The sequence below is a fragment of the Ostrea edulis genome, chromosome 2, assembly GCF_947568905.1.
Source record: "Ostrea edulis chromosome 2, xbOstEdul1.1, whole genome shotgun sequence".
In the NCBI taxonomy this organism is placed as follows: domain Eukaryota; kingdom Metazoa; phylum Mollusca; class Bivalvia; order Ostreida; family Ostreidae; genus Ostrea; species Ostrea edulis.
The window spans coordinates 64,033,798-64,047,584 of record NC_079165.1 but is presented as its reverse complement, the minus strand read 5'-3'; the positions used below and the strand labels follow the sequence as shown (position 1 = coordinate 64,047,584).

Genomic DNA, 13,787 nt, shown 5'->3' with positions numbered 1-13,787 from the left:
GATCTGCCGAGTCCTAGGGTTTATTCAACGAGTCCGCTCCAAGTCGATCCACCCCAGTTCGACTTCGTGTCCTCAGGTAAGGTGCACTATCGCTGGTACTAGCCCCTTTTCCCGTTTTTTCAGAGGCTTTAGGGGCGTTGTTCGGCAACCGATTCTGAGCTTCCCCACTTACAGATTCCTTGTACTCATGATCCTTATAGTCTCGAATCCATTTTGGGATCTGCTGCAAGTTGCACGACTTGAGCCTATCATGGTGCATAATATTATTTTGGCGACGTCTCCAGATTAAATAAGTTGTGTCAGACTTTACTTTAGCCACCATGCCAGGGCCCAACCATACAGACTCGACCTTACCAACATTCCACCGCCAATACACCAAATCCCTGACCTTATATTTCCTTTCATGAAGATGGAGGTCATAATCTCTTTTCATCAACTTTTGAGCAGCACACAATTTTTCCCGTGCTACTTCATGGGACAACCTGAGTGATCCCTCAAGTCCCGAAACATATTTGTCAACTACCCCTCCCCCCATTTACCAAGGATTCCCCTGGGGGAGGCCTAAACACAAGGGTGGCAGGGCTGTTCACTTCTCGCCCTAACATGAGACGATTGGGGGTATACCCCGTATGACGGTTGATTGCGGAGCACAGTGCCCCAGCCAACAAACCCAAGTGACTGTCCCAAGCCTTAACGTGGTTGTCCACATAGCACCGACCGCATCCATAAGAGTGTGGTTATAACGCTCCACCTGCCTATTGCCCGAGAGTCTGTATGACGTAGTCTGTGACTTGTGCATGACAAGCAGGTCATAGACCTTTCGGAACAACTCGCTCTCAAAGTTTCAGCCCAGGTCGGTGAAAATCTCAAATGGGATACCCGAACCGCACAAAAAATTCCTTTATTGCCGCTCGCGGTCACCTCAGCGGTCTGTGAGAGCAATGGCACACACTCGACCCACTTGGTGAAACTATCCACCATCATGAGCATATACTCATTACCCGATTCAGTGCGAGGGAGTGGTCCCAGAAAGTCCAAATGAACCTTTTCCATTGGGGTTCCCGCTTGATAACTTTTGAGCCCAGATCGCAAGGGCAGAGAACCACGTTTGTTCCAACAGCAAATGTCACACCTTAACACATAGGTTTTGATATCAGTGCACCAATAGAAGTTATCCCGAGCCCTGCCCTTTGTGCGTTGCACCCTTTGGTGCCCCAAGCTCGGGATATTGTGCAATAAAGACAAAACCTCATTACGTAAACTCCTCGGGACCAGGAGTCGGTCTGGGTCAGGGGCATTTACTTTCCATATCACGCCTTTATCGTCTAACTTGAATTGACTACTTTCTAGGTAATAGCATTTTTCCTCAGGCCCTGACAAGACTAGTTCATTTTCCCTCAGTGTTAACCTTGATTTTAGAAAGTCCATGAGGAAACGAAAAGCTGGATCAGCGTGCTGCTTTGCTGCAAGTTCTTCTGGGTCGTACGAAGCTAATGAAATACCCTTGAAATCCGACCCATTCCCTGTGGAAACCGCACTGTCCCCCGACAGCTGTCGCACTGCAAGATTTTCATCCTGGATGGTGCCCTCAACCAAACATTGCAGCGCCGAATGAGAGTCGCACACAACAGTCATACATACTTGCGGTAACCGTCCGTCTTTGAGGTTCACCCCTGAGTATGCCTGCTAGAGCGGCCCAGCTGCAAGAAACCGGTTCACAGACGGAGCTATAGAGACTCCAATTTCTCTTTGACAAAGGGCATAGAGCTGTCTTGAAATTTTACTCTCTGAGAATAGAGAGGTAAGCGGCTCTATATCATCTACCTCCTCAAAGAATTCATGCCATCGCTCATGAGCCCTTCGGCAATAACGACACCCTCCGCACGGAAGATAAAACTGTGAATGGAGAGCGCACGGTGAAAGCAAGCTGAACGAACGGTGAACGAGCGGTGAGCGAACGGAAAAATGGTAAAGTAGAACGTTTCAGGGACTGTAAGATATCTCATAAACTTTATAAAATATCTTGTATATTAAACAAGATATCTTATAAAGTTTATGATATATCTGTAAAAGATAGAAGATATCTTATAAATTTATTTTTTTTAAGCTATCTTATAAAATATCTAAAATATCTCATATGTTTTATAAGAAGATATCTCATAAATGAATTTTTTAAGATATCTCATCAACTTTATGAGATATCTTATGAAATATACGGGATATCAAATATGTTTTATAAGATATCTTATACATGTTATAAAAGTAAATTCATATTGTTATGGGTCAGAATTACCCAGCAGCAGAATTTACTAACAAAGGCAGTCAAACAAGTATGATATTTATTTGCAATTATTGAAAGAAAATTATAATAATAACAAAGTACTAACTTACAATAGGTGAACAATAAACAATGTGCGTGCCGAGTTGAATCTGTATACAAAACAAATCACAAATCGGCTGTTAATTTCCAACAAAATTCCTAAGTCCTAGTTCCAGTTATAGCATAATCCAAAATGCCTAAAGTGCTTGTCTAACCAGAGCTTATCGGCTAAATTCACATTGCATTCATATAATCAGAATAAATTTTCTGGTACATTCTTGAAAGACACAGTTCGTCATCTTTCTACTACGTGATAAACATTGAACTTTAGAACAAACTAGGTCACAGATTTCACTCTTAAGTACAAGTACAGTAAAATATCTCTATCTCGAAGTCCGAGGAACCTCGAAAAAACTTCGAGATATCCGGGGGTTCGAGATATCCAAAATCGATCTGGGATATTTTTTTTGAAGGAGGATATTTGATGCATAGTATGGGATTTGCATTATAAACAAAAACCCTGTTGCCGTTTCTTATAGTTTAATACAAGTTGATAAATTAATATTGTGGAATTTCAAAGACAAACATTTTATTTTTTTTTAATATATATAAACATCCAATTGAATTCACAATGTGTTTCAAAATTAAGATGATCGTGCCTGAATGCTTACTTTAAGTTTACTGATGTCCAGGCTCGACTGGGATGTATAGTTATTGCGCTGTAATGAAAGAACCTATCACGTAAGAAACAAAAAAGACGGATTTTTAAAAAAATCAAACTTTTAAATGTTTATTAAATAAATTTTCGTGTTTTCTCTGTACTAGTTTTAATGATGAAGCGTATACTATTAAATGCATTATCTATATTAAGAGCATTACCTTCAAGCGTACTTCGATGATTTCGTGCGTTTATCTAACCCACATGTTAATGATAGAGCGTGTGTCATTCAAAACAACATCCCTGGAATCGGGTGTGTTAGTTCATAATTGGCGGTGAACTTTAGCCGTAATGTTGAAAGGCTTCACTAATCACCCAAGCTGTTGAATCATTTATTGCGACCTGGGTTTACCCGGAAAAGGCGAGCGTGGATTAGCGGTCATTAATTATAATTGATTATAATTGATGTAGCCGCGGGTGTGAATGTGTGACTTAACGACGCCAGGTATGGTAAGCAGAGCATAAAATTGACTGTACTTCGAGATAAACCAGGTGAATTTAGGGTATGGGACCTTGAAAATACTTCAACATAATCGGAGTATTTGAGATTAGCGTTTTCGAAATATCATATATAAGTTTTTTTAATCATTTATATAGGGAAAACGGCCGGGACCGGCGGTCGACTTCGACTCAAGCGGGGTATTCGAGATAAACCATATTCGAGATACAGATATTTTACTGTATTACACAACAATATGATACTTTATATAGTTTATAAGATACCTTATAAAAATTCATTTATTAGATATTTTATAGAAATAGAAAATATTTTATAAAGTTTAAGAAATATCTTATAAAACATATAAGATATCTTATATGTTTTACAAGATATCTTATAAAATATATGAGATATATTGTAAAATTTCTTTTATAAGATACCTTATAACAGTTATAAAATATCTTATAAGAGTTAATGAGATATCTTAAATCAAAAAACGTTAATAAGACATCTTATACAATTTATGAGATATATTATATACTATATAAGATATCTTGTATAAAAAACATATTAAGATATTTTATATCTTATATAAGATGTCTTATAAGATTTGTGAGTTATCTGTTCAGAGGAATAAATGTAAAAATGACATGCCACAAGGATGGTATGGAAGAGTATTGTGTTGCTAAAATGTTGCAACTCGTGTGTTTGCAGAATAAATTCACATCAAATTCCATCCAGAAATGCCCAGCTTTTTTGTTTGTTGACTTTGTATCGTACTTGACCTGAGTCACAAATGTGTGCAGGTATGTGTGTGTGTAATGCAAAACAAACTTTATTGCACATGAATGCACACACATATGCATGCATGCACACAAATATATACACACATGCACGTGTATGCACGCACACACTCACACTGTCACTCAAATACACAGACACACACAAACGAATACACACACACATGAACACACACCCTTTTTGCAAAACAAAAGCAAAGTTGATGTTTGGGACAGGGGGCTTGGATGGCGACCATTCTTGCTAGGGTATGGCCTAAAATTGAAGACCATTAGTGTCCACCCTCACGGCACATTCGGTTGCTGGGCGATGATACATGCGGCATGTTTGGTCGCTGGTGACGAAATGTGCGGCACGAATGGTTGTCAGCAACCAAATGTGCCGCACGTATCGTCGCCAGGCGACCAAACGTGCCGTAACACGGGTACTCACCATGCACTTTCCCCACATCCAACCACCCCAGACCTCACAGATGGTGTAACTCTAGTTGCAGCCCCAACAGTTGGGGATTTTGAAAAACGCACGTTTACCCTATGCCTCCTTCTCTTGGCGGGAGTTTGGTGGAGCTGGGGACTCGGACCTAGGTCGGTTAGGGCACTTGCGATGATAATGCCCAGACTGATGACACTCAAAACATTGAACCCCATCCGCATGCGTCATCTTTGCTAGCCATGCAGATGACAAGTACAGACCCCTGTTGGCGCCGATGAGGGCTCGGGGAAAACTCCCTGCCTACTTTTAGTGACCTTACTCTCACTACCACGCATTGATCTATCCCGGGGCACCTCTCCAGATTTGGGTGAGCTCGCCTGACCCCAACTTTCATAAAAAGCTCTACGTTGAGCTGGTGAAGGAGACCTAGACTGCTCCCCACCTGATGACCGACTGTCACATGAAATAGAACGCACCCCTTTACGATGGTGGGCTAAGGCCTGGCGACTAAGTTGGTATGTCTTTATTTGCTGAACAGCCTCATCAATATTAACGGGGGTTGTCGATCAACCTCGGGCCTGCTCGCACATCTAAACATCCCATCGCGAATCGCAGGACTGCCTGCTCCTGGAGCACTTGACCAGGGACCCTTGCCCCTAGAGCACACTGTGCAGTTTCCATGACGCGGTCCCCCCACTGCTCTAGACTCTCCTTGGCCGCCTGAATCATGGAGTTGAATTCGACCTGCGAGGCTGCCTGCAGGGTGCCTTTACTAAAACGCTGTTTGAATCGGGCAGTTATTTCGTGGAATGTCATGTCCTCCCCACGTGATGAGAGGAGATGAAAATACCTTAGTGCAGGCCCCTCAACAGAGACGCTGAGGGCCAATAAGCTGTCATCATCATTCCACCCATAGTAGCGAGCTAATGTTCTAAACTTGGCATAGAACAAACCCCACTCAAGGCCACTAGTATACTTGAGGCTTTTAGCCTCAGCTGGAATATTGCGCCTTGGCTTAGATGAATCACTACGAGATGACCATGTGGGCGTTGATCCAGAGAACTTCTCTGAGGTCCCCAGAGAAGTACTTTCCCTAACTGATGGGGGTGCAAATCAGAGATGGGGTAATCGTAATCAGTAATCGTAATTGATTACAATCGATTACATTTTTTTAAGTAATCGTAATCGTAATTGATTACATTTGTTTTTGAAGCAAAGTAATCGTAATCGTAATCAATTACTTTGGCAAAGTAATCGTAATTTATGATTACAATAATGATTACAATGATTACTTTATATTTATATTAAAATAATTATTTAATAGATAACAGTTAGAGCTTATGTATGTTATGTGTGCCATCATAAGATTTATCCATATCTATATGATATTATACTTACAGTATTTGCATGTATTCAATAGCAACTAAGGTCTAAATCTGTTTAAATTAAACTTAATAATCTGAACTAGTATACCCTCTTATTAATAAAACCAGTAAATATTTGTTGTTTTTCTTGTTCAAAAGCATATAATCATGATTACTTTTCACAGTAATCGTAATTGTAATAAATTACTTTCAAAATATGTGTAATCGTAATCGTAATCGTAATCATAGATTTTCAAAGTAATCGTAATCGTAATCAATTACATTTACAATGTAATCGCCCCATCTCTGGTGCAAATGGAACTTCACTGCCTACTGAACCCAGTCCAGCTGCTGGATTTCTGAAAGTGACTACAGACACAGACCCACTAGTGGGCTGACCCCTATATCCCTGCCCCAGGGCAGAACATGGGTGGCTCTGGGCCTTGAGGGATTCCGTACTTGTGTGCACATGTGCTCCTGGGTGCATAGGGTGGCCCAACATATCAGGGCTTGATACACTCACATTACTGTAGAGGGGCTTCCCCCAGGGCACAACCCCCCCTACTGTCTCGCCACTGTGTCCCCCCACTAACACTTTGACTGGGAGATACTACACCCGGGTTACTGCCAAACCCACTAGAAACAGGGACTCTGGGTGGGTCTTGTGTAGTCCCTTGTCTTGATTGAACCCCTGTGAGAAAACTGTACTGCTCTGGTAGGGGGCAACCCAAGTGTTGCTTGGGATACTGGTTGCATAAATGGGAACATCCGACCCAAGATTCCCTGTAATACTACTCGAGCTAGTCATATTTGGGCTGCTCACAGTATTACTACTAGTACCGATATCCTCCTTGGAACTGGGTTCCTGGGAGCGGTTACCCCCTGAAAGATCTGACAAATCCGCAAGTATTTGGGTCATTTGAGCTAAATTGGATGCCATCATGGTCTGAGTGGTCTCTAATGCCCCCAACATGGTCATGACCTGATCATTTCCTTGTGCAGCTCCCAGCCCTTGGCTTTGTTCATTCCCAGTTGTCCCCATAGCAGAGATCGAATTCGATTCCCTTGGGTGATGGACATATCTACTTCCCCAACCACAGTACTGCCAAACCACCCGGTCTAGCCACATTACCCTCCAGGACACCCATGCCACTCATGAGCCTGGGACTCCCCCTACCCAAACTAAATGACCATTGCTTTTGGCTCATACTGATATTGTTCCTGCCTGACAACTTTAAACAAATGCAAATACATACTGCTGTACTATGGGCCTAGCACAAGATCAGATCAACAGGAAAATGAATATGTGAAATTGCATAAATTTACTCATACTAAATTCACAACGACTCATTTAATGCTTTAAAAATCAAATTGAATTAAATCAAAATTGATTACATGTGGCCAAACAGCGTGGTGTTCCCTATATAGGCATCGCTTTGGTCTCAAAAGATCGCCATATATCCTATCGGCGACGCCAATGAAGTGATTTCCCCAAACAGTAAAAACAACCAAATCGTTTTAGGTGGGAATCATATATAATAAATCACTGATCCAACAATAAACTAACAATATACAGATTAATACTGCTGAACTCTTGATATGGTGTCCAACTAGTCGGAACACGCGGGAAGAGAGAGATAGATAAATGGGCATTCTAGCCCGCGAGCTTAAATATAGAATAATAACCCCCCCCCCCCCCCCCCCCAAATACACTACATTGTTTCATGTGTGTATATATGTAATATAATATATAATATTTTGTGCACAAAATGATGCATTTACATATCCTGTGTTTTCTCCGCCTGAGGGTTTCCCTTAGGGTTGGGACGATACATCGGTGCACCGATGCATCGCGATATTTTTTCTGACGATCTACGTATCGATACACCCACTGAAATAACGATACTTCCATTTAATCCAAAAAAATCCGAACGGAAGAATTCAGTTATTTTACACTCGAAAGTGAAAGTAAAAGTACGATATGATTGTCAAAAATGGCGACGAAGCAGGACTTTGTCAAATTAGTAATACCAACTGGCGCTAAATCTGCGGTTTGGGACTCATTCGGGCTACCTGTTTATGAGAAAAATGGGGTTCGAACCACAGATAAATCAAAGGTAGTCAAGTAACTATGGTGCTATTTCATTTCTAGTCAAAACTATGATGTGAATTTGTTTTTCCCTTATTAAATTTGAAAGTTTGAAACTCTTTTTACAGTCTTTTACTAACATGAAAAGTATCGCGATATATATCGTATCGTGTCTATGGTATCGTGATACGTATCGTATCGGCTTTATGCTGTATCGTCCCACCCCTAGTTTCCCTTGAATTTTACAAAGCCAGCATTTTAGACTTATGTGCACTAACATCATATACATGTTATAGAATTTATATTATTGTATAATATTATGATTTTAATAGGCCTAGTGGTTTGTGAATTAAATTTATGTGTTGTAAGACTGAAAATTAACATGGGGGGGGGGGGGGGGGGGATGTATCATGGAGACTTAGGGCCTTATGACTCTTATTTAAAAGATAATTAAAACATAAGGGATTTTTCATTAATTTTTTTTTTGTATATTTCTAAACATATTTTCACTTTACCCTGTGTCTGGTTATAGCTGACAATTAAGTCTTAAATTGTTTCCATCGTCTGTCAATATTACTGATGCTTAAGCGATTGACGTATTCCGGATACGAAAATAGTCTCTTTTTATAGATACATGAAGAAACCACGTGATACCTTGCAATCACTGCCTTAAAACTACAATTTTATTAAACTGAAAAGCTGTATGTTAATGTTTCTATACAGATCAATGTTTCTGTATCAGGAAAGTTTTGTTGCAATCCACCCCCCCCCCCTTCTATTTCAGACTTACTTGACACCTTTCATTGATTTAAAATTATTTGTCTTACAGATTTTGTAATCATGAATTTAGGATGCTTAGTGCAGTTTATAGGATTCATCACAAAAAACAGGTTTTTGTTTTCAGATAATGAGAATGATATAGACATGATAGAAGTGGAAAAAGATTGTGACTATTTTAGTATGAAAAAGGATTTGTCAACAAATGGTAATGTTATTGAATATACTTACACAACTACATGTACATTAATTAATTGTCTTTATTGGTAAAGAAGTTGCAAGAATTTATATGCATGTAAGTGATTATTTTCATATACCAATTTAATTGAGCTGAAACCCATACAACCTAAGGTTACATGTATGTAAAGTGAGAACATGCAAAGACAATATGTCATTGAATTTTTACAAAAAATTCCAATGATTATGTTGTCATTGTTTGTTTATGTATTGCTATTTTATTGATGAGGGGAAAATATATCTTTTCTAGATGCAGAAAGGAAACGAAATAAAAAAGATTCCTGTACACTTCAATTCACAAAGGTAAATTAATAATTGCAATACTATATAATGGGTATTTTCTGTTGTGGACATTTTTGCAATTGCATGGATCTCTAAAATTATGCATGTTCAATTTATGTGGTTGCATTATACCTATCTATATACTTATATGTATCGAGATATATATATATATTATACCCATCAATGTATCGTTCTTTGATACTGTGGATTTCACAGCGTGTGATCTGGTTTTCCGGATAACCATACTGGTTTTCTGATTCCGTATCAGTATCCTCTGAAACTGATGCCGTCACAATGCATCAGCGCAACGTTATTTGTGGAAAATATTGACCGCGTCACAAACGAAACTGCGTACACAAAACATAATTTCATGGTATGTCTGTGTTTTTGATAATTTGGATTACATTTATTATCTTATAAATGTGGATTTAAAATGCATAAGGGGGTATATGATAAATTTATCATTATACCCCCCCGAACGAAGTTCTGGGGGGGTATATAGGAATCACTCTGTCTGTCTTTCTGTCCGTCCGTCTGTCTGTCTGTCTGCAGATTTGTGTCCGGTCCATAACTTCTTTGTTCTTTGACTTAGACATACCATATTTGGCACACAGGTGGATCACCATGAGACAATGTGTCGAGTACCTGCACGACCTCTATATGATCTTGACCCTTGACCTCAAGGTCAAAATTAAAGGTTTTTTACAATGGATTCGTGTCCAGGCCTTAACTTCTTTGTTCTTTGACATAGGCATACCATATTTGACACATAAGTGTATCACCATGAGACGATGTGTCATGTACCTTCATGACCTCCATATGACCTTGACCTCAAGGTCAAAATTAAAGGTTTTTACAATGGATTCGTGTCAGGGCCATGACTTCTTTGTTCTTTGACACAGGCATATCATATTTGACACATGAGTGTATCACCATGAGACGATGTGTGGAGTACCTTTATGACCTGTATATGACCTTGAACTTTGACCTCAAGGTCAAAATTGATTATAGGGTTTTGACATAGTCATACCATAAGACATGGGTGTATCACCAAGAGACTATGTGTCATGTACATTCATGACCTCTTTATGACCTTGACCTTTGATCTCAAGGTCAAAATTATAGGTTTATGCCATGGATTTGTGTTCGGACTATATCTTCCATTTTCTTCTACAAAGGCATACCATATTCTTACACTCAGGAAAGAGGTAATTTATACCTATTTACAACACCCTTTGGGAGATTGGGGTGAGCGGAGGGTATTCTTAGTGAACATTGCTCACGGTACATCTTGTTACTACAGTAACTTGATCCGAAGAGTCGGATCACGTCTTGTTGACAGGTGCAGATCATCAGATCAAACTTGACGCTTCGCGTCTCGTGTGATCTGATGATCTGCGCCTGTCAACTCAACGTGATCCGACTCTTTGGATCAAGTTACTGTAGTAATAATATATATATATTGCATTTGTAATTTTTGCAGATTTTTTTATATCTGCAAAAAATGGACATCCTCAGAAAATACCATTATACAGTATTTCAGAATGTTACAAAGGGCACTGTTTTGATTACAGAAAACACCCACCATTATAGATCTACACATTTTTATATGACGGTCACTGAACGGGACGTATTATGTTATGATGCTGTCCATGTGTCTGTCTGACTGGCTGGCTGTCCGTCCGGGGTCATGTTTTCCGGACTTTTTCCCGTAACAGATGCATATACAACTTTGAAAGAGTGAGTTTGCATTTCAGCTGGATTGGTCCATCCTTGACCTACTTTAAGGCTATAAGTAGGTCAAACAGTTTTCCAGACTTTTTTTCTTACAGATAGATATTGCCCTGAAATTTACTCATAAGTTTCCTTTCAGAGGAATACAAGTTCACTTTGCATTTCAGCTGAATTGGTTCATCTGTTCGTGACGTACATTAGGACTTAAAGTAGGTCAAACAGTTTTCCGAGCTTTTTTTCATTGTGGATACAGATGTTGCCCTGAAATTTAGTCACAGGTTTTCTCTTGGAGGATTACAAGTTCAGTTTGCATTTCAGCTGGATTGGTCCGTCCTTGACCTACTTTGGGGCTAAAAATAGGACAAGCAGTTTTCCGGGCCTTTTTTTCATTACGAATACAGATATTGTGCTGAAATTTAGTCACAGGCTTCTTGTCGGAGGAATACAAGTTCAGATTGCTTTTCAGCTGGATTGGTCCATCCTTGAACTACTTTTCAGCTAAAAATAGGTCAAACAGTTTTTCGGGCTTTTTTTCATACGGATACAGGTATTGCCCTGATATTTAGTCAAAGGCCTCCTCTCAGAGGAATACAAGTTCAATGTGCATTTCAGCTGGATTGGTCCATCCTTGATCTGTGTTTTGGAAAAAATAGGTCAAACAGTTTTCCGGACTTTTTCATTTACAGATACAGATATTGCCCTGATATTTAGTCAAAGGCTTCCTCTCAGAGGAATACAAGTTCAGTTTGCATTTCAGTTGATATTCATTTGATAATTAGTACCTTACTTTGCCATAACAAGTTACAGATCAAGTTCGAATTTTGTCTCGGTCTGTTGATTTTTCATTAAGTTATGGCCCTTGAACATAAAAAAATAGCATGAATTGTTAGTTTACATCCTAGTTTCTTATCTCTGTAGAAAAGAGTACTACACTCATTAAAACTTCTAGCATAGTAATACAACAATATAGCTAAATTATTCTTGATCACCTACATGTCACAGTTTATTGATATGGTTAAAGGACTCAACGCATGTTTCTAAACTTTTTCATCAAAATTAATTCTTTTCATGCCTTAAACTACTTTAAATGTGTTTTATATGAAATATTTTGCGTAGTTTTGGAGTTTGAAAGCGATGAAATTCAAATCAAAACAAACACCCAATCACTTTTTCAAAAACCACTTGAACAGAGACCCAGATAAGCTGCAAGAAAATGGATATATGGAAGCTTATAAGCACTGGTAGGCCTACAGCATACATTCTGTTTTGGTCTTCAAATTCAATACACACTCGGATCAACTGACCTTCACCTTGTAACAACATATACAATGTAACTTGTGCTCTCAGTTTCTACCAACTGGTAAATTTACGAAAAATTTAATGATACAAAATAATTGAACTTTTAATTATAAAAATAATAGACTATTGTAGTTCCTAAAATTATAATTATAAAATTATTTCCTCATTGAACTCATAAAATCTTTCAAGAGTGCATCAGTATAATGCTGTGCTCCCGCTTCCTATCGAGGTCCTGATCGCAATTCAAAAATAATAATAAGATTGCTTTATTAAAATAAAATAATGTGATTTCCACTTTAAATTTGATTATAGTTATTGATTTGTGTTTTTATGCCCCCCTTTGAAAAAAAGAGGGCATATTGTTTTGCAACTGTCGGTCGGTCGGTCTGTAGACCATGTGTTGTCCACTCAATATCTTTCGACCCCTTTGCTTAATAACAACCAAACTTGGTACAGGGGTTGCCCCTGGAGAGTAGATGATCCTTATAGATTTTCAGGTCACATGGTCAAAGGTCAAGGTCAAACTGCTGGTCTTTACCCCATGAGGTAGACCATGTGTTGTCCACTCAATAACTTTTGACCCCTATGCATGATAACTACCAAACTTGGTACAAGGGAGTAGATGATCCCTATGGATTTTCAGGTCACGTGGTCAAAGGTCAAGGTCAAACTGCTGGTCTTAACCCCATGTGGTAAACCATGAGTTGTCTGCTCAATATCTTGAGAACCATTCACTTGATTGTAATGATATTTCATATGTGGGTTGGTTATAAAAAGAAGAGGACCCCAATTGTTTTTTAGGTCAAAAGGTTAAAGGTCAAGGGTCAATCTACTCTGGACATAGGAATATACTGTCCGCTCAATATCTTGAGAACCCTTTGCTTGACAGACATCAGACTTGGTACACTGGTACATCATCAGGAGAAGATGACACCTATTGGTTTTGAGATCACATGGTCAAAGGTCAAGGGTCAATCTGGACATAGGAATATATTGACCACTGAATGTCTCAAGAATCCTTTGCTTGACAGACATCAAACTTGGTACACTGGTATATCTTTAGAAGAAAATGACCCATATTGATTTTGAGGTCACATGGTCAAAGGTCAAGGGTCAATCTACTCTGGACATAAGAATATACTGTCCGGTCAACATCTTGAGAACCCATTGCTTGACAGACATCGACCTTGGTACACTGGTACATCATCAGGAGAAGATGACTACTAATGAATTTGAGGTCACATGGTCAAGGGTCAAACTGGACATAGGAATATACTGTCCGTTCAATATCTTGAGAA

The 13,787-nt window shown here is 39.1% G+C and overlaps 1 long non-coding RNA gene across 10 annotated transcripts in view; it reads left to right on the top strand.

Annotated features, from left to right (window-relative positions):
- Positions 1-13,787, top strand: part of LOC130052261 (uncharacterized) — a 72,246-nt gene that overhangs the window by 21,756 nt on the left and 36,703 nt on the right. For 7 of the 10 annotated variants that reach the window (XR_008800622.1, XR_008800629.1, XR_008800620.1 and 4 more), the window contains 3 exons: positions 9,065-9,145; positions 9,425-9,477; positions 11,031-11,196. This is a non-coding gene — a long non-coding RNA (uncharacterized LOC130052261). The remainder of the gene's footprint in view (positions 1-9,064; positions 9,146-9,424; positions 9,478-11,030; positions 11,197-13,787) is intronic. The other 3 variants (XR_008800626.1, XR_008800621.1, XR_008800625.1) reach the window with 1 other exon arrangement.